The sequence below is a fragment of the Rhinoraja longicauda genome, chromosome 1 (assembly GCF_053455715.1).
Source record: "Rhinoraja longicauda isolate Sanriku21f chromosome 1, sRhiLon1.1, whole genome shotgun sequence".
NCBI lineage: Eukaryota > Metazoa > Chordata > Chondrichthyes > Rajiformes > Arhynchobatidae > Rhinoraja > Rhinoraja longicauda.
The window spans coordinates 135,011,444-135,034,281 of NC_135953.1; positions in this window are offsets into that span (position 1 = coordinate 135,011,444).

Sequence of the window (22,838 nt, forward strand, 5' to 3'; positions counted from 1 at the left end):
ATCTACATTATGAATCTAACTGCAGAGAATGCCACTCTACAATATTAAACCTATTAATTCATTTCGATCGCATTCTGATGCCTTGAGTAATTAAATCTTTTTAATGAGGTATAAATACAGTTTTGTTTCAGCAACGTTTTCAATAGCAGCCCCGGCTTTGTTGTTCAATCTTTCATGGGAGTCGGGGGCTTGTTTGTTGGCTAGAACGTGCCAAATATATCATTCTCACTACTCTACTCCTTGACCGGCAGCCTGTAAATTCCTAAAGTATATCACTGCACAGTTCACCTTACAAACACAATTCTTGTCGAGGGAGGAACTGCAGATGCTGGATAACACTGAAGATAAACGCAAAATGCTGGAGTAACTTCTTCTTTATCGAGTCCACATCACAAGATTAGATATTCTTCAGCCAGAGCTGAACACACTTCTCGGCATCTTCATCGCAGGCAGCGGGTTTGGCAACTGTTTATTGGTTTTCCAGTTGAGGGCATTTCAGCAGGTATCCCGTTGTTTGTGGTCCAATGCCACATTCACAGGTGACATAGTTGGAGTTGCATCCCCACTTGTTTACAGGAACCTTGGCTCTGCCAACACCAGTTCTCAATCAATTGAGGCATTCCATCTGGCCCAACTTGCGTCTGCACCAGGAGAGAGTTGCTCACTTGCCGTTAGTCCCATGGTAGTTGAGGGAGGGAGAATGGATAGTCTATCACCCCTGTATGGAGACTCGTGCTTCACTTATTGTAATGCCAGCCTTAAGAGGAGTCACACGGTTTAAGAAAACCTTTCCTCGGCTTTAGGCGGCTCGGCAATGGTGTCTGGCCGAACATTGGATGTGGTCCGTCTGTTATCTGCCGCTGGAACTCCTTCATGCTGGCTCCTCCCCTTCTGATGGCTGGTGGGGCTACGCCTGCCAGGAGGTAGAGGCTGTCAGTAGGGCGGCACGGTGGCGCAGCGGTAGAGTTGTTGCCTTACAGCGAATGCAGCGCCGGAGACTCAGGTTCGACCCTGACTATGGGTGCTGTCTGTACGGAGTTTGTACGTTCTCCCCGTGGGTTTTCTCCGAGATCTTCGGTTTCCTCCCACACTCCAAAGACGTACAGGTATGTAGGTTAATTGGCTGGGCAAATGTAAAAATTGTCCCTAGTGGGTGTAGGATAGTGTTAGTGTGCGGGGATCACTGGGCAGCGCGGACCCGGTGGGCTGAAGGGCCTGTTTCTGCGCTGTATCTCTAAATCTAAAAAAAAATCTAAAGTACCTGTTGGCTTGAGACAACCTGTGACACGTCTGCAGGAAGCATTGAGGGCTGGGTCCAGCTTCTTGGCTTGGGTGGATCTTTCCCTTACTGGGCATGCATACTCAGCAGTAGAATAGCAGAGGGCTAAGGCAGTGGAACGTGGTGTCTGTGGGCTAGCCCCCCATCTTGTGTTGGTGAGCTTACTAACACCATCGTTGCATGCGCTCACTTTCACCTTTGTCTTCTCAATGTGAATCTTGAAGGTAAGACATCCATCCGTCAAGGGTTACACCAAGGTCAACCGGATGCTCACAGTGCTCCAGTGTTGTTCCAGGCCAGTTCACCTGAAGTTGTCTCTCGGTTTCTCAAGTGGAAGCCACACACCTGTGTCTTGCATGGGTTTGCACGGAGGTGGTTCTCCTCATAATATGGTGTTCGTTGATCGAGAGCATCGGTCAGCCTTTCCTCTACTGCTGAAAAAATCAGTATCTTGGGCGGCAACAGCCAGGCCATCAGCACATGCAAAGCGCCGAGTTCCATCACTTCATTTGCCATTGGTGTAGATGTTGAAGAGTAAGGGAGCAAGCACGCTCCCTTGAGGGAGACCATTCTTCAGCCTACGCCACCTGCTTCGTTTGCCACCCAACTCCACGAAGAACATCCAGTTCTCCAGCTCACTCTCAATCAGCTCTGTGAGCCGAATGTCCTTCGTCAAATCCAAGAACTAGGGTGAGGGAGGGATGGAGAGAGAGAGGGAATGCAAGGGTTACTTGAAGTTGGAGAAATCAAAATCATACTGCTAGGTTGTAAGCTGTCCAGGCGAAATATGAGAAACACAAATCCTGGCCAACTTAGAGACAGTACTAGAGAGTGAACACATTCCTTCGCCCAATGTACCCTTTCATATCGTCCACATAAGTTCCAGGCCATGGTGTGACTTTACATTCACCATGTCTCCGTGTTTGAGAAGTGAGTGTCGTTCAGAGCTGTGTTGGCAGTGCAGACGGAGAAGCATGGGATAACAAGTGATATCCATCCTAGCAGGTCAGGCAGCATCTCGGGAGAGAAGGAACGGGTGACGTTTCGGGTCGAGACCCTTCTTCATCCCGAAATGCTGCCTGACCTGCTCAGTTACTCCAGCATTTAGTGAATAAATCAATTTGTACCAGCATCTGCAGTTATTTTCTTATATCCATCCTAGTGTCAGCTCACTCAGTCATGTGCTGCACAGAACCAGAAATTACTGAAAATACGGAGCTCCTTAGAGAAAGAGGGACCATGGGATGATAGCGTTTTCCCTTAAGTTTGAATGAGAAGCGACACAGTGTGAAACGAGCAATTTCAATGTAAGCAAAGAAAACTGAGAAGCAATGGGTGGGCAGGTAGGCTGGGGTGGATCAGCAAACTGTATTGGAGTGAACGATATGGACTGGCATAGCCAGTGTGTGTAGACGTGATGCATTCCTTTAAGGCTCAAAGAAAGAAGAGGAAACATTTCCAGGAGAGATCAAAGACAACTTTTCCCTTAGATGTAATATTTATGGTCAGAAAAAACCCACAATAAGAGCTACATAGAGCTCTTAAAGATAGCGGAGTCAGGGGGTATGGGGAGGAGGCAGGAACGGGGTACAGATTGTGAATGATCAGCCATGATCACAATGAATGGCGGTGCTGGCTCGAAGGGCCGAATGGCCACTTCCTGCACCTATTTTCTATGTTTCTATGAATGGCGGTGCTGGCTCGAAGGGCCGAATGGCCTACTCCTGCACCTATTGTCTACTGTCTACAATAAGCCCGAGATTTGCAGTATTTTAGAATTCATGAAAGAATGACCAAAAAAATTCACAAATAGAATGAAAATAGCATTTGAGAATAAACTAGTGTGGAAGTCGAAAACAAATTAAGAGCATGGCTGGGTAGGTCTAAAGCAGTCCCTCAGAATTGGGGATGATTGTCTTCCACTTTAGTTTTGTAAGTTCTGAGGTGGCTAAGTTGGCCAATGCATTCGGGACTGTAAACTCTTCCACAGATGGGAACATTGATGGCTTATGCCCAGCTTCTTTATCTAATGCATGGCCATACGGTTCTCAATATAATCCTGAATACTCCTTCTCGATGGTTAGAGAGTCCCAGAAACAATAGAATAGAGTGGATAGAGTGGATGTGGAGAGGATGCTTCCACTGGTGAGGGAGTCAAGGACCAGAGTTCATAGCCTCAGAATTGAAGGACATTCCATTAGGAAGGAGATGAGGAGGAATTTCTTTGGTCAGAGGGTGGCGAATCTGTGGAATTCTTTGCCACAGAGGACTGTGGAGGCCATCGATTGATATTTTTAAGCAACAGATAGATAGATTCTTGATTGGTACGGGTGTCAGTGGTTATGGGGAGAAGTTAGGAGAATGGGGTTAGGAGGGAGAGATAGATCAGCGGTGATTGAATGGTGGAGTAGACTTGATGGGCCGAATGGCCTAATTCTATTCCTATCACACCCCACTGGGGGGTGTAAGCTGCCCAAGCAAAGTATGAAACAATTGCAAATATAGCCCCATCATGTATGAAAGGAGGTAGAAAGAAAATGAGGAGGAATTGACCTGCTAACATGACATTGTTGGCAGGAAGAATGCTGAAATTTGTAATGCAGAACAGAACGTAACTACGGGTAAAAAAATAAATAAACAGGGCCCTCTTTAGTTGTCAGGCTGTGAATTGTAAATACCCCAGGGATTAGTGTATGGCCCCAATATTTGTAATTTATATACTAAAACTCTCGTTTGTAATCTTGTTTGTGACTGGACCTCAGCCAAAACGGTACACGATAGCGCAACAATTTTAGGCCCACCATTGCCACTTTAGTGATAATGCAAGTAGTTTTATTAAATCGGTTTATTCACAAAATGCTGGAGTAACTCAGCAGGTCAGGCAGCATCTCGGGAGAGAAGGAATGGGTGACGTTTCGGGTCGAGACCCTTCTTCAGACGGTGTTATATTTTTAAAGTTATTCACATTTTTAAGTTTAAAAGGAGGGGAGGAGGGAGGGGGAAGGGGGGAGGGGAGTTGTGGAGAGAGGGGAGTTGTGGAGAGAGGGGAGGGGGGGGGAGGACAGGGTGCTGCACCAATGCAGGAGATGTTTGGGCCCAACGGGTCCACTTTGTCTAGTTGCTATTGACGATTTAGCTGTCGGGACCAAATGAGGTGGAGGTAGGGACGGGTGAGTGGGTTACTTTGGGAGAAGATTCCAGAGTTTTCTTCAGAAAACTTGAATCTTTGGATTTTTCTGTGAGCTGTGAAGCTTTGAGAGCATTCATGCACCGTATCCCCACCTGATTGATAGTTTTATTTTAGTTTACATGCTTAATTTTGATATGCATTCTGCTCTTAAGTGCACTTCCCTGAGCACGATCTGAATAGAGGTCTGGCATGTTGAAATCATTGAGTTGTCAGAACTCTCTTAATGGCTCATCCACACTCCCAGCATCATCTTAAATAAAGGTGTAGGAAGGAACTGCAGATGCTGGTTTAAACCGAAGATCGACACAAAATACTGGAGTAACTCAGCGGGACAGGCAGCATCTCCAGAGAGGAGGAATGGGTGACGTTTCGGGTCAATAGACAATAGACAATAGGTGCAGGAGGAGGCCATTCGGCCCTTCGAGCCAGCACCGCCATTCAATGTGATCATGGCTGACCATTCTCAATCAGTACCCCGTTCCTGCCTTCTCCCCATACCCCCTGACTCCGCTATCCTTAAGAGCTCTATCCAGCTCTCTCTTGAATGCATTCAGAGAATTGGCCTCCACTGCCCTCTGAGGCAGAGAATTCCACAGATTCACAACTCTCTGACTAAAAAAGTTTTTCCTCATCGCAGTCCTCATCGAGACCCTTCTTCAGACTGATGTCGGGGAGAGTGAGATACATAGAAAAGGAAGTGTACGGTGTGAAACCAGGACAAAGGGAATGAGACCGAGGAAAATGTAGAACAGATCATTGTTAGCTGGGAGAAGGTGACAACAAAGCAAACGGAGGTAAAATGTAGTCGGAGACAGTCAGACTGGTCGGAGAACTGGGAAGAGGGAGGGATGGAGAGAGGGTGAAAGCAAGGGTTACTTGAAGTTAGAGAAGTCACTGTTCATACCGTTGGGGTGTAAGCTGCCCAAGCGAAATATGAGGTGCTGTTCCTCCAATTTGCGCTGGGCCTCACTCTGACAATGGAGGAGGCCCAGGACAGAAAGGTCAGTGTGGGAATGGGAGGGGGAGTTAAAGTGCTTAGCATCCGGTCATAAAGGTTTCAACGCACTCTTGAGGTCTTATTAAAAATAGGTAAAGCAGGAATGAATAAGATTATTAAGGGGTTGGACACGTTAGAGGCAGGAAACATGTTCCCAATGTTGGGGGAGTCAATAGACAATAGACAATAGACAATAGGTGCAGGAGTAGGCCATTCAGCCCTTCGAGCCAGCACCGCCATTCAATGCGATCATGGCTGATCACTCTCAATCAGTACCCCGTTCCTGCCTTCTCCCCATACCCCCTCACTCCGCTATCCTTAAGAGCTCTATCCAGCTCTCTCTTGAAAGCATCCAACGAACTGGCCTCCACTGCCTTCTGAGGCAGAGAATTCCATACCTTCACCACCCTCTGACTGAAAAAGTTCTTCCTCATCTCCGTTCTAAATGGCCTACCCCTTATTCTTAAACTGTGGCCCCTTGTTCTGGACTCCCCCAACATTGGGAACATGTTATCTGCCTCTAATGTGTCCAATCCCCTAATTATCTTATATGTTTCAATAAGATCCCCCCTCATCCTTCTAAATTCCAGTGTATACAAGCCCAATCGCTCCAGCCTTTCAACATACGACAGCCCCGCCATTCCGGGAATTAACCTAGTGAACCTACGCTGCACGCCCTCCATAGCAAGAATATCCTTCCTCAAATTTGGAGACCAAAACTGCACACAGTACTCCAGGTGCGGTCTCACCAGGGCCCGGTACAACTGTAGAAGGACCTCTTTGCTCCTATACTCAACTCCTCTTGTTACGAAGGCCAACATTCCATTGGCTTTCTTCACTGCCTGCTGTACCTGCATGCTTCCTTTCATTGACTGATGCACTAGGACACCCAGATCTCGTTGAACTCCCCCTCCTCCTAACTTGACACCATTCAGATAATAATCTGCCTTTCTATTCTTACTTCCAAAGTGAATAACCTCACACTTATCTACATTAAACTGCATCTGCCATGTATCCGCCCACTCACACAACCTGTCCAAGTCACCCTGCAGCCTTATTGCATCTTCCTCACAATTCACACTACCCCCCAACTTAGTATCATCTGCAAATTTGCTAATGGTACTTTTAATCCCTTCGTCTAAGTCATTAATGTATATCGTAAATAGCTGGGGTCCCAGCACCGAACCTTGCGGTACCCCACTGGTCACTGCCTGCCATTCCGAAAGGGACCCATTTATCCCCACTCTTTGCTTTCTGTCTGTCAACCAATTTTCTATCCATGTCAGTACCCTACCCCCAATACCATGTGCCCTAATTTTGCCCACTAATCTCCTATGTGGGACCTTGTCGAAGGCTTTCTGAAAGTCGAGGTACACCACATCTACTGACTCTCCCTTGTCAATTTTCCTAGTTACATCCTCAAAAAATTCCAGTAGATTTGTCAAGCATGATTTCCCCTTCGTAAATCCATGCTGACTCGGAATGATCCCGTTACCGCTATCCAAATGCTCAGCAATTTCGTCTTTTATAATTGACTCCAGCATCTTCCCCACCACTGATGTCAGACTAACTGGTCTATAATTACCTGTTTTCTCTCTCCCTCCTTTCTTAAAAAGAGGGATAACATTTGCTATCCTCCAATCCACAGGAACTGATCCTGAATCTATAGAACATTGAAAAATGATCTCCAATGCTTCCACTATTTCTAGAGCCACCTCCTTAAGTACTCTGGGATGCAGACCATCAGGCCCTGGGGATTTATCAGCCTTCAGTCCCATCAGTCTACCCAAAACCATTTCCTGCCTAATGTGGATTTCCTTCAGTTCCTCCATCACCCTAGGTTCTCCGGCCCCTAGAACATTTGGGAGATTGTGTGTATCTTCCTCAGTGAAGACAGATCCAAAGTAACGGTTTAACTCGTCTGCCATTTCTTTGTTCCCCATAATAAATTCCCCTGCTTCTGACTTCAAGGGACCCACATTTGACTTGACTATTTTTTTCCTCTTCACGTACCTAAAAAAACTTTTGCTATCCTCCTTTATATTATTGGCTAGTTTACCCTCGTACCTCATCTTTTCTCCCCGTATTGCCTTTTTAGTTAACTTTTGTTGCTCTTTAAAAGAGTCCCAATCCTCTGTCTTCCCACTCTTCTTTGCTATGTTATACTTCCTCTCCTTAATTTTTATGCTGTCCCTGACTTCCCTTGTCAGCCACAGGTGTCTCTTACTCCCCTTAGAGTCTTTCCACCTCTTTGGAATAAATTAATCCTGCAACCTTTGCATTATTCCCAGGAATACCTGCCATTGCTGTTCTACCGTCTTCCCTGCTAGGGCCTCCTTCCAATCAATTTTGGCCAGCTCCTGCCTCATGCCTCTGTAATCCCCTTTGCTATACTGTAATACCGACACTTCCGATTTTCCCTTCTGCCTTTCCATTTGCAGAGTAAAACTTATCATGTTGTGATCACTGCCTCCTAATGGCTCTTTTACCTCTAGTCCAGAACAAGGGGCCACAGTTTAAGAATAAGGGGTAGGCCATTTAGAACTGAGATGAGGAAAAACTTTTTCAGTCAGAGAGTTGTGAATCTGTGGAATTCTCTGCCTCAGAAGGCAGTGGAGGCCAATTCTCTGAATGCATTCAAGAGAGAGCTAAATAGAGCTCTTAAGGATAGTGGAGTCAGGGGGTATGGGGAGAAGGCAGGAACGGGGTACTGATTGAGAGTGATCAGCCATGATCACATTGAATGGCGGTGCTGGCTCGAAGGGCCGAATGGCCTCCTCCTGCACCTATTGTCTATTGTCTATTGAATGGTCGCAGTCTGTACAACTCAAACAAGAGCAGAGAGAGAGAGAGAAAATATTCCCATTGGCAAATTGATCAGGATCCAGGTGACATAGAATGCAGGCGAAAGAACCTCAGGTGACATTGGAACTTTTTTTTTTGCACACTCAGTGTTTGGGATCCAGATTGCACAGCCAATACTGGGGATATCACCACAACTAATTGCAGTACAAATTGATAGTGGGATTATAGCCTAGTAGTGAAGACAGATTCAATCGCAGTATTCAATAGGAACTGGAAGGAATAGATCTGAAGAAGGTCTGAAGAAGGGTCTCGACCCGTAAAACGTCACCCAATCCTTCTCTCCAGAGATGCTGCCTGTCCCGCTGAATTACTCCAGTTTTTTGTGTCTATCTTCAGGAAAAGATCTGCAGGGCTTTGGGTAGAGGGTGGAGGTCTGGGGCCTTCTGAATTGCTCTGATAAAGAGCTGGTACAGATTTGATGGGCTGCAAGGCCTCACTTCATGCTGCAGCAAGCCTGTGATTTGGTGAACACAGCTGGCAGTGAATGGAAGGACATTTTAAACATAAGAGTGTTGATTATCTGTGAGCTAGGAGGTTGTTCTTGCACCCAACATCAAATGCTCAAGAACTTTAAGCTGATATTTAGGATGAGAGGAGATCTTATCGAAACGTATAAGATTATTAAGGAGTTGGACACGTTAGAGGCAGGAAATATGTTCCCAATGTTGGGGGAGTCCAGAACAAGGGGCCACAGTTTAAGAATAAGGGGTAGGCCATTTAGAACTGAGATGCGGAAAAACTTTTTCAGTCAGAGAGTTGTGAATCTGTGAAATTCTCTGCCTCAGAAGGCAGTGGAGGCCAATTCTCTGAATGCATTCAAGAGAGAGCTAGATAGAGCTCTTAAGGATAGCGGAGTCAGGGGGTATGGGGAGAAGGCAGGAACGGGGTACTGATTGAGAATGATCAGTCATGATCACATTGAATGGCGGTGCTGGCTCGAAGGGCCGAATGGCCTCCTCCTGCACCTATTGTCTATTGTCTATTGAAGCTTAACCCATTGTAGTTTCCTTATTTTAGTTTTTTTGGGGGCTTTGTTTTATAAAGCCCAGAATATCACACATTTTCAGAATCTCATCGTGAAATCTCTTGCTGCCATCAACATTTATGAGAGGAATTCCAACCTTTGCTCTCGTTGCTCCTTCAAAATAGCACTATTTAGATTCCCCTCTCGTCTTGTTTCTCTGAAAGATACCATACTTCCCTTAATTGCATTTAAGTTGTTACACCAGCCTGCCACTGTCCTCCTGAAGCTCCACATTTTAGTTTATGTTATCTGCAAACTTTCAAGTTGCATTCTCTGTGCCAACTTGACTTCAAATATGGAAGAATAGAAAGTAGGAGGCAAAGTTCAACTGAGGTTCAGACATTCCGGCCTACTCCATCACTCATGGTTAATCATCTGTCCCACCCTCTCCTATACTCCTACATTCTCACCCTCTCCTATACTTTTGATGCCTTTTACATCCATAAATTTATCTATCCCTTTCTGAAACAAATATTTATGTGCGGGTGTGGAGAGGATGTTTCCACCAGTGGGAGAGTCTAGGACTAGAGCTCATAGCCTCAGAATTAAAGGACGTTCTTTTAGGAAGGAGATGAGGAGAAATTTATTTAGTCAGAGGGTGGTGAGTCTGTGGAATTCTTTGCCACAGAAGGCTGTCGAGGCCAAGTCGGTGGATATTTTTAAGGCAGAGATAGATAGATTCTTGATTAGTACAGGTGTCACTAAGAGGTTATGGGGAGAAGGCAGGAGAATGGGATTTGGAGAGAGAGATAGATCAGCCATGATTGAATGGCAGAGTAGACCTAATGAGCCGAATGGCCTAATTCTATTCCTGTCACTTATGATTTAGCAATTTAGCCGCTACAACTAACTGTGGTAATATTTTGTCTCATCTCAGTCCTAAATCTATTGCCCTGAAACCTAGTACTCAAATCACTCATTCTAGATATCCCAGCCATATCCTCTCCACATCCAATCCATCTAGCCCTGTCAGCATTTTATAACTTTAAATTAGATCTCTCTGCATTTTTCTAAGCACCAGTGAATAAATGCAAACCTAGTCCACTTAAACTCTCCTTATACAGCTGCTCCACTATGTCAGAAGTCAGTCTGATGAACCTTTATTGGCAAGTGTATCTTTCCTTCATTGAGGAGACTAAATCTGCACAAAATTCACAAAATGTGGTTATCGCTAAGGTTTTGTATAATTGTAGCAAGACTGTAACAAGAGTTGATTAGTTTAGTTTAGTTCAGTTTAGAGATACAGCGCGGAAACAGGCCCATCGGCCTACCAAGTCCGCACTGACCAGTGATCCCTCCACATTAACACTATCCTACACACACTAGGGACAATTTCCACTTATACCGAGCCAATGAACCTACTTACCTGTACGTCTTTGGAGTGTGGGAGGAAACCGAAGATCTCGGAGAAAACTCACATGGTCACGGGGAGAACGTACAAACAGCATACAGACAGCACCCGTAGTCAGGATCAAACCAGGGTCTCTGGCGCTGTGACGCAGTAACTACCGTTGCGCCACCGTGCCACCCTCTTTTATTTATTTTTTTTAAAATTACATTTGATTTTTTTTTATACATTAAAATAACGAAAAATTAAAAACACACAAATTATTAATACCATCAACCGAAACTGAAATAATTCGCGGGACTAACCTTCCTCTTTACCTGATAACAAAGGTTCTGGAAGTTCCGTCGAATTCAATGGGCAGCTGATTCTGAGCCAGCTCTGAACTTGTTCAAGGTTCTGACAGAGAATCTGATGGATAATTCCCAAGAGTAACTGCCGGGGAAACTCTCAAAGCCACAACTCTGCTGTTTGGTCTCAGTGTGGATAAACTGACAGATTCATTGGTCCATATCTGTCAGTGAGTTCAGTATTTCTGCCTTCGACAGGTGCAGAAGCCCTGAACTTGCTTCCATTGAAAAGGATCAATGTTGACAGTTCTATTTGGAACTACTGTCATTTACCAGCATGATCTGAAGTCTACGATTTTAACTCTGACCTCTGGCAAATATCGCTAGTCATGAAAGTATTGTTTTGGTCATATCATTTGCTTCCTACCCCATAGACAGCTATGTTTCCACTGTGCCTTTAATTGCAAGCGCTTCTATTTTACAAAACTGAATCTGTTGTGGCCCTTTATGAAACGCATTTGAAACAATCATTTTTACAAGTTCTTCTCCACGTCCTTCATTGTCGTTTTCATTACCTCAGCAAATGATTCCCTGAATTTAAAATAGATCAAGCCTCATAGATGCACAAGCAAAATGCCATGGCTTTAAATGAATATCCTAAATTATTGTTCACTTTATTATTTATTTTACCCAATTTTATTATACCTGCACTATCACCCGCAGTCAGGATCGAACCTGGGTCTCTGGTGCTGAAAGACAGCAACTCTACCGTTGTTTCTTTAGATTTAGATTTAGAGGTACAGCGCGGAAACAGGCCCTTCGGCCCACCGAGTCCGCGCCGCCCAGCGATCCCCGCACATTAACACTATCCTACACACACTAGGGACAATTTTTACATGTGACCCAGTCAATTAACCTACGTACCTGTACGTCTTTGGAGTGTGGGAGGAAACTGAAGATCTCGGAGAAAACCCACGCAGGTCACGGGGAGAACGTACAAACTCCGTACAGAGGGTGCCCATAGTCAGGGTCGAACCTGAGTCTCCGGAGCTGCATTCGCTGTAAGGCAGCAACTCTACCGCTGCGCCACCGTGCCGCACGTTGTGCCACCGTGCCGTCTCCAATTGTTTGAATTTGAATTTTGTTGTTCTGTACATATGACGATTGAACACTCTTCAGTCTTGAGGATAATCAGGTCGTTCTTGGACAGGGCCACAATCCTACCTGGTACCTGTCACACACCTCACCTATCAGCTCTCAGAGTTAGTCTCCAAATTTGAGGAAGGATATTCTTGCTATTGAGGGCATGCAACGTAGGTTTACTATGTTAATTCCCGGAATGGCGGGACTGTCATATGTTGAAAGACTGGAGCGACTAGGCTTGTATACACTGGAATTTAGAAGGATGAGAGGAGATCTTATCGAAACATATAAGATTATTAAGGGGTTGGACACGTTAGAGGCAGGAAACATGTTCCCAATGTTGGGGGAGTCCAGAACAAGGGGCCACAGTTTACGAATAAGGGGTAGGCCATTTAGAACTGAGATGAGGAAAAACATTTTCCGGTGGAGGCCAATTCTCTGAATGCATTCAAGAAAGAGCTAGATAGAGCTCTTAAGGATAGCGGAGTCAGGGGGTATGGGGAGAAGGCAGGAACGGGGTACTGATTGAGAATGATCAGCCATGATCACATTGAATGGTGGTGCTGGCTCGAAGGGCCGAATGGCCTCCTCCTGCACCTATTGTCTATTGTCTATTGTCTATTCTCAATAATTTTTCATTGCTGTTAACTTGTCAATGACGAATTGACAAATTGTGAAATAATTTTATTTGCTGTCTATTTTTTAACGTAGTCAGTCATCAGTCTCGTAATCTGAAATGTGTTGTAGTAATTTATTTTTCAAATACAGAATTATTTATCTACATTATATTAATGATTTTAAAATGTGAAAAAGATATCTATGGATAATAGATTCTGAGTTATTAACATCATCTTATGAAAAATTGAGCAAAATGTTTTTGATGAGGGGAATGCTTTGATGTTACATGCAAACAGCTTAAGTTTACTTTAGTTTAGTTTAGAGATACAATGCGGAAACAGGTCCTTCGGCCCACCGAGTCCGCACTGACTAGCGATCCCCACACATTAACACGACCCTACGCACACTAGGGACAAATATCGCTAGTCACGAAAGTATTGCTTTGGTCATATCATTTGCTTCCTACCCCATAGCCAGCTATGTTTCCACTGTGCCTTTAATTGCAAGCGCATCTATTTTACAAAACTGAATCTGTTGTGGCCCTTTATGAAACGTATTTTAAAGAATCATTTTTACAAGTTCTTTTCCACATCCTTCAATGTCATTTTCATTACCTCAGCAAATGATTCCCTGAATTTAAAATAGATCAAGCCTCATAGATGCACAAGCAAAATGCCATGGCTTTAAATGAGTATCCTAAATTATTGTTCAGTTTATTATTTATTTTACCCAACTTTATTATACCTGCACTATCACCCACAGTCAGGATTGTACCTGGGTCTCTGGTGCTGAAAGGCAGCAACTCTACCATTGTGCCTCCGTGCCGTCTCCAATTGTTTGAATTTGAATTTTGTTGTTCTGTACATATGACGATTGAACACTCTTCAATCTTGAGGATAATCAGGTCGTTCTTGGACAGGGCCACAATCCTACCTGGTACCTGTCACACACCTCACCTATCAGCTCTCAGAGTTAGTCTCCAAATTTGAGGAAGGATATTCTTGCTATTGAGGGCATGCAACGTAGGTTTACTATGTTAATTCCCGGAATGGCGGGACTGTCATATGTTGAAAGACTGGAGCGACTAGGCTTGTATACACTGGAATTTAGAAGAATGAGAGGAGATCTTATCGAAACGTATAAGATTATTAAGGGGTTGGACACGTTAGAGGCAGGAAACATGTTCCCAATGTTGGGGGAGTCCAGAACAAGGGGCCACAGTTTAAGAATAAGGGGTAGGCCATTTAGAACTGAGATGAGGAAAAACATTTTCCGGTGGAGGCCAATTCTCTGAATGCATTCAAGAGAGAGCTAGATAGAGCTCTTAAGGATAGCGGAGTTAGGGGGTATGGGGAGAAGGCAGGAACGGGGTACTGATTGAGAATGATCAGCCATGATCACATTGAATGGTGGTGCTGGCTCGAAGGGCCGAATGGCCTCCTCCTGCACCTATTGTCTATTGTCTATTGTCTATTCTCAATAATTTTTCATTACTGTTAACTTGTCAATGATGAATTGACAAATTGTGAAATAATTTTATTTGCTGTCTATTTTTAACGTAGTCAGTCATCAGTCTCGTAATCTGAAATGTGTTGTAGTAATTTATTTTTCAAATACAGAATTATTTATCTACATTATATTAATGATTTTAAAATGTGAAAAAGATATCTATGGATAATAGATTCTGAGTTATTAACATCATCTTATGAAAAATTGAACAAAATGCTTTCGATGAGGGGAATGCTTTGATATTACATGCGAACAACTCTTAAGTTTAGTTTAGTTTAGTTTAGAGATACAATGCGGAAAAAGGCCCTTCGGCCCACCGAGTCCGCACTGACTAGCGATCCCCGCACATTAACACCACCCTACACCCACTAGGGACAATTTACATTTAAACCAAGCCAATTAACCTACAAACCTGTACGTCTTTGGAGTGTGGGAGGAAACCGAAGATCTCGGAGAAAGCCCAGGCTGTCACGGGGAGAACATACAAATTCCGTACTGACAGCACCCGTAGTCAGGATCGAACCCAGGTCTCCAGTGCTGCAAGTGCTGCAAGGCAGCAACTCTACCGCTGCACCACCATGATAGCCACATTTTAACTCCTGCATTATTTTGGTCTCTGACGCAATATAAATTTCAGACCAGCCAATTAGAGGTACCTTTTTGCGTTTCTTCATGAGATCTAACTTTGGAAAGTGACTCTGATGTACCCTCACCACAGATTTAGTGAACCCAAGACACTGATTGAAGCACTCTAATCGTAAATAGTGGACCAGGGTCACACTCGGTCATGGACCTGACAGATATAGCATGATATGAACTACATTGTGACAAACAACATTATGAATATGAGAAATTATGGTAATGCCAGAATACCCGAGAACTTTCATCTCGTCTTCTAAAGCCTGGAAAATAAATTGTTTACCAATTGACATGAAGCATGGAATACGATGGAAGAATTTAAAAACTATCTTTATATATTACTTTGTCGGCTCAAATAAGAAAAATACCAAACAAAATTTGAAAACATATCTTGGAACGAAAAAAAAAAAAACTACAGACTGGAAATGCAAAAGGATATCATCAAACTCTGAACCTGTCAGCAGGTCATGCTACATTAATAGGGAGAGAAACAGTGGTGACATTTCGGGTCAAGGACCCTTCATCTGAACTGAGGAAGTGAGAAGACGTGCGTTATAAAACGCAGAGAGGGGGAGGACACGGAATGTGTGCCCATGACACGATGCAGACCAAAGTTGTCAAAGCAGCAATTACTTTAAAAGCTGGCAGTTGTAGGCAAAAAAGAAAAGTGAAACAAATTGAAGTAGGAAGATACAGCCATATCCATGAAGACAAAGAAAAGGAGTGTTGACTCAAAATTGTTAAATTCAGTAGTCCATAGTTCAGTAGGCCTCAGCAAAGCCAGCAGAACAATCAAGGATGTGTCACACCCTGGCCACTCCCTCTTCTCCCCTCTCCCATCAGGAAAAGATATAGAAGTGTGAAAACGCACACCTCCTGATTCAGAGACAGTTTCTTCCCAGCTGTTATCAGGCAACTGAATCCTCCTACCACAACCAGAGGGCAGCGCTGAACTACCATCTACCTCATTGGTGACCCTTGGACTCTCTTTGATCGGACTTTGCTGGCTTTTTATTTTAGAGATACAGTGCGGAAACAGGCCCTTCGGCCCAGCGATCCCCGCACATTAACACTATCCTACACACACTAGGGACAATTTTTACATTTACCCAGTCAATTAACCTACAAACCTGTACGTCTTTTGGAGTGTGGGAGGAAACCAAATATCTCTGAGAAAACCCACGCAGGTCACGGGGAGAACGTACAAACGCCTGTAGTCAGGATCGAACCTGAGTCTCCGGCGCTGCATTCGCTGTAAGGCAGCAACTCTACCGCTGCGCCACCGTGCCGCCACGCAAGGCTTTACCTTGCACTGAACGTTATTCCCTTCTCATGTATCTGTACATATGTATCTCAACCGACTGTGGACAGGCATGGGGAGGTGCAAATCAAACATGCTGAAGTGGGGATATACTGAAGATGCGGCAGACTGCGAGTGTGGATGGGGCCTCCGGACTATGGAGCATCTCCTGAGCTGTGACGTGCTGCATGACACACGCACTGTAAAGGATCTTGCAGAGGCCAACGACCTGGCACTAAAATCTGCTCGCTATTGGCAAACAGTTGCGTGATGACACGGAATAATAATAATGTACACTGCGAATGGCTCAAATATACTCCTGTGTTGTCTTTCCACTGGCTGGTTAGCACGCAACGAAAGCTTTTCACTGTACCTCGGTGCACGCCACAATAAACTGAACTAAACTAAACTAATGCTGTCATCTGCGCAGACAGGAGAAGAAATGCAGTTCTTTGTCCTTATGCTGTTGATTATTGGGAGAGGGCAGGAAACTGAAGGCAGAGTGGGCAGGGTGGGAATGGGTTGGCGAATTAAAGTGGCAGTGGCAGGAGGCTGAAAACTCAGGGTCACCCTGGCAACTGAATGGAAGTGTTCTGCCCAGCAATCGCCCAAGCTGCACTTGGTTGCTCCATTGGACAGAGAAAAGAACACCACAGAAACAAGCCCTCTGCCCCACAATGTCTACGCCAAACATGATGCCAAGATAAACTAATCTTATTTGCCTGTGCGTGATATGCATCCCGCCATTCCTTACCTATTAGATAGGGATTTAGAAGATTGAGGGGGGATCTTATAGAAATGTACAAATTCTTAAGGGGTTGGACAGGCTAGATGCAGGAAGATTGTTCCCGATGTTGGGGAAGTCCAGAACAAGGGGTCACAGTTTAAGGATAAGGGGGAAGTCTTTTAGGACCGAGATGAGAAAGTTTTTTTTCACACAGAGAGTGGTGAATCTGTGGAATTCTCTGCCACAGAAGGTAGTTGAGGCCAGTTCATTGGCTATATTTAAGAGTGAGTTAGATGTGGCCCTTGTGGCTAAAGGGATCAGGGGGTATGGAGAGAAGGCAGGTAGGTACAGGATATGGAGTTGGATGATCAGCCATGATCATATTGAATGGCGATGCAGGCTCGAAGGGCCAAATGGCCTACTCCTGCACCTATTTTCTATGTTTCTATGTCTATGTTTCTATTAGTAGGTTTGCTGATGATACAAAAGTGGGTGGTTTTGCAGGTAGTGAAGACGGTTGTGAAAAATTGCAGCAGGATCTTGATCGATTGGCCAGGTGGGCTGAGGAATGGTTGATGGAATTTAATACAGAGAAATGTGAGGTGTTGCATTTTGGGAAGTCTAACATGAGCAGGGCCTACACGGTGAATGGTAGCGCTCTCGGGAGGTGCTGTTACTCCAGCATTTTGTGTCTATCTTCGGTTCAAACCAGCATCTGCAGTTCCTTCCTACACAAAAATTGCCTGTAATTTGGAGGATTTTTTAATCACAATGTTCATGTCCCTAGTTTGGTGCTCCCACAAAATACTCAGTGTAGCAAGGTAGTGCTCACTGCCAACCACCGGTCCCCTTTTTTGCTTTTACATTTGTTAGCAAGGTGACATTTCTCATTGATCGTCATTCAGTTTTACATTATCTCTGCCACCATGCTGACGCACGAATTTCACCATGTTGAAAAAGCATTACATGCATGACTGGATTATTCATGTTGAAGGAAACAGCAAGCCTCCCTCGATTCTTATTAATGGTGTCACAAACATGTCATCCTTTCACTCTGTCGTTATTTGTGTTGTTATTACTGACCGGGTCTCTTATTGTGACAGTTGAGTCACAACCTGCCAAGCCCTGTGCGTGAGATAAAACTTGCCCTTTGCCTCTTCATCACTGCCATTTGTCAGATCAGAGCACCGAACCACAGTGATGTTGCTGTGTCACCCTTTCACGCTGGATATCATGAGCCTGTTACAGTTGGGCTTCCGTTTAACCAGGGACAACTTCTTCACAAAGATGGCAGCAGTCTGATCCGTCCCAGAAATCAATATGCTTCTCCCAAGGCTGCTGTTAATCCTACTGCTAGCATCCATCTTCTATCCCCAACACCCTCATTTTATTTATTACTAGACCAAGTGGACCAGTTGGGCCCAAACCTCTCCTGCATTGGTGCAGCACCCTCTCCTCCTCCCCCTCCCCCTCCACCCCCTCCCCTCCCCCTCCCCCTTCCCCTCCATCCCACTCCATCCCCTCAATCACCCGTATCCTCCCTCCTCCCCTTCCCTCCCTCCTCCCTCCAACCCCCCCTCCCTCCCTCCCTCCCTACCCCCTCCCTCCCTAGGAGATAGATTCAAACTTTAAAAAGTGAATAACTTTTAAAAATATAACACCGATTTCAATGAAACTTCTTCCATTAGCACCAAAGGGACGACGGTGAGTAAGGTGGGCCTAAAATTGTTCCACTATCGTGTACCGTTTTGGCTGTAGTTCAGGAACAAACAAACAAACAAACGAGACTTTTAGTATATAGATAATGGCTTATCTCCGCTGTGATTTGAATTAGCTTTCCTGTTCTGTACATTCCAAGAAAACAATCCTGGCAAAGAGCCTTCGACCCCAAATGTTGATGCCATTCCTCCTCCCACAGTGTGCTCTGACCTGTTGAGTATTTCCATCATTTTTCTTTGGTTTTTAAATTAAACAATCTTGGTTGTTGTCTTGTTGATGAACACTTCTACCTTTTTTTTTGTCTTTCACCGTAGATGCTCATTTGACTCCTGAAGGGTATCACGTACACACACAGGGACTGAAGGAGTAGATATATAGGCAAATCGCACAGAATGTAAAAATTAAAGGTAATACTGGGAGAGGATTACAACTTCCCTCGGTGTTGATTCTTTAAGAGGGGGGATGCAAGACTGTATAATAACAGAAGCCTTACACCTGGATAATGATCCAAAGACTTTATTAACTACATAGCAAGAGTGACACCATTACACTAATCTACTAGGTTAACTTCCGGAATGGCGGGACTATCATATGTTGAAAGACTGGAGCGACTAGGCTTGTATACACTGGAATTTAGAAGGATGAGAGGAGATCTTATCGAAATGTATAAGATTATTAAGGGATTGGACACGTCAGAGGCAGGAAAACATGTTCCCAGTGTTGGGGGAGTCCAGAATAAGGGGCCACAGTTTAAGAATAAGGGGTAGGCCATTTAGAACTGAGATGAAGAAAAACCTTTTCACTCAGAGAGTTGTGAATCTGTGGAATTCTCTGCCTCAGAAGGCAGTGGAGGCCAATTCTCCGAATGCATTCAAGAGAGAGCTAGATAGAGCTCTTAAGGATAGCGGAGTCAGGGGGTATGGGGAGAAGGCAGGAACGGGGTACAGATTGAGAATGATCAGCCATGATCACATTGAATGGCGGTGCTGGCTCGAAGGGCCGAGTGGCCTCCTCCTGCACCTATTGTCTATTGTCTATTGTCTATTGTCTATTGTCTATTGTCTATTGTCTATTGTCTATCCCCCCTCTTAAAGAGGAATGGAGATGGTCTCTATCGTACACGTGCTGGTCGTGTTTGCAGGCCGGTTGTGAAGTATCCAGACTATGTTTAACTTTCCTCCAGTTTGTCACCGATTGTTATACATGACGTGCTCAGTTTATGGGTCTGTATCGTTGTTGATTCTTTAAGAGGGGGGGATGCATGACCGTATAATAACACTCGGATTACTGGGATTGCCTGCATGTGAAAGAATTAGAAGGTGAAGATTTTTAAAGTGTGCCCACAAAAGAGCTTTTTGAGCCAGTACGTAGATAACCAACTAGAAACTCTCAGTCTCCAGAAGGGTCTCGACCCGAAACGTCACCCATTCCTTCTCTCCTGAGATGCTGCCTGTCCTGCTGAGTTACTCCAGCATTTTGTGAAATAAATACCTTCGATTTGTACCAGCATCTGCAGTTATTTTCTTAAACTAGAAACTCTCAGTCTCCAGAAGGGTCTCGACCCGAAACGTCACCCATTCCTTTTCTCCAGAGATGCTGCCTGTCCCGCTGAGTTACTCCAGCATTTTGTGTCCATCTTCGGTGTAAACCAGCATCTGCAGTTCCTTCCTATGAAGAAAAGGGGTGATGCTGCATCTAATCTTTGAGAATGTGTCTAGGCTGTGAGCATTTCACAAAAAGTAATCACAACTCTGTTTAATGATTGTTATGGAGCAGGACAAGAATGAATGGGAAATTAAGGCCCTGAATTGGGGCAAATGCTGAATAAGATAGGATCTGGCAAAGTAAAATGTTTTCGAGAGAGAGTTAGATTTAGCTCTTAGGGCCAATGGAATCAAGGGATATGGGGAGAAAGCAGGAACGGGGTACTGATTTTGGATGATCAGCCATGATCGTATTGAATGGCGGTGCTGGCTCGAAGGGCCGAATGGCCTACTCCTGCACCTATTGTCTATGTTTCTATGTTTCCAAAAGCGAACCAGAGGCAGCGGCTTCCAAGTACAAATGATAATTCAGGACCACTTGTTCCCATAGGGGTGAAAGATTCTCAGGAAACCTGGATATCGTGTGATATCGAGGGTTGGATAAACGAATAAATATGTTTCTTGAAGCAGATACCGTGAACTGAAACCAGGAGAGGGCCAGGATTGAGGTGCACGAGGGATTAAAAATGGTAATTAGGAGGGCGAAGATGGGAGAGTGCACAGCACAGGTAGGCAAGATTAGGAAGTCCCAGAACAATTTGCTGCTTTGTTAAATACAAAAGAGGAACTAGGGAAAGTGTAAGGTCCATGAGTGACCAAAGTGACAATCTGTGCATGGAGTCATGGCGTGATACAGCATGGAAACAGGCCCTTCAGCCCAACTCGCCCACACCAGTCAACATGTTCCAGCTGCACTAGTCCCACCTGCCTGCGCTTGGTCCATATTCCTCCAATGTACCTTTCCATGTACCTGTCTAACTGTGCCTTAAACATTGGGATAGTCCCAGCCTCAATTACTGCCTCTGGCAGCTTGTTCCATACACCCACCAGCCTTGGTGTGAAAACATTACCCCTCAGATTCCTATAAATCTTTTCCCCTTCACCTTAAACCTATGGTCCTCGATTCACCTCTGGGCAAGAGACTCCGTGCATCTACCCGATCTATTCCTCTCATGATTGTATACACCTCAATAAGATCACCCCTCATCCTCCTGCGCTCCAAGGAATAGAGTCCCAGCCTACTCAACCTCTCCCTATAGCTCACACCCTCTAGTCCTGGCAACATCCTCGTAAATCTTCCCTGTACCCTTTCCAGCTGGAAGATGAGAACCCAGGAGGTGAGGTCTTAATTGAATACTTCTTATATGGATGGCTTGACAATAGAGAAGAACAATGAAGTGGAATATTTAGGTATAAGGCAGTAAAATCACAGATTAAATCACCATTGAAAAGGGGTTATTAGACAGGCTTAAATGTGGATAAACCCGCAGGGCCTGGTGAGGTGTGGGTGAAGGCAGATGGCTAGGGACCTGACAAAATATTTTAAGTCTTCTCTGGTCATGGAAGAAGTGTCAGATGGTGAAGATTTTTAAAGTGTGCCCATGCAAGAACAAACGAGGTACTTTCATTCAATGGGAGCAGAAGGGATAACTAGGTAATTACAGGCCAGTGGGTCCAATATCAATGGTAGGGAAACTATTGGAAAACATTCTGAGGGATTGGATTAATCTGCAGATGGAGAAACCGCTCGTAGGTTTTCCCTGGGATTATATGGTTTTCCACCGGGTGTTCTGGTTTCTTCCCACATTTATAAAGGTGTGCTAGTCATTAGGTTTCTTGGCCACATTAAATCATCCCTAATGTGAGGTGAGTGGTAGGAGGGAGAATAGGTTATGGAGGAATAGAATTGACGGGGTTGCTCGGCGATCTGTCTGAGAATTATTAGGTTGAATGGCCTCCTGTGAAATGTAAAAACATATGACAGTCTGCAAGGTTCTGTTGAGGGAAGATCCCGTTTGACTCATTTGCCAGAATCCTTCCCGGAGGTGACTAAATGAGTCATTGAGAGCAGTGCGGGTAATGCAGATGACAAACTTCATCAAGTTCTTTGGCAAGATTACACATGGGAAACTGATCTGAAAGTTAAGGTCACACAGCAGATCAGATTTTATCAGATCGATTGGATCCAAGGCTATCTGACAAATTTGCTCTGGAAACTGGCTTGTTGGTGACATGGAAATTGGTGGTGTTGTTGTTAGCGTGGAGGTTGGTTTTAGTTTTTAATTTTTAGTTTTAGAGATACAACGCGGAAACTGGCCCTTCGGCCAACCGATTCCGTGCCGACCAGCGATCCCCGCACACTAACGCTACCCGACACACACTTGGGACAATTTACACTTATACCAAGACAATTGACCTGCAGACCTTTACGTCTTTGGAGTGTGGGAGGAAACCGAAGATCTCGGAGAAAACCCACACAGTCACGGGGAGAACGTACAAACTCCCGTACAGACAGCACCCGTAGTCGGGATTGAACCCGGGTCTCCAGCGCCACAAGTGCTATAAGGCAGCAACTCTGCCACTGTGCCACCGTGCTGCCCCGAATAGTGTTTAAATATAGACAATAGACAATAGGTGCAGGAGTAGGCC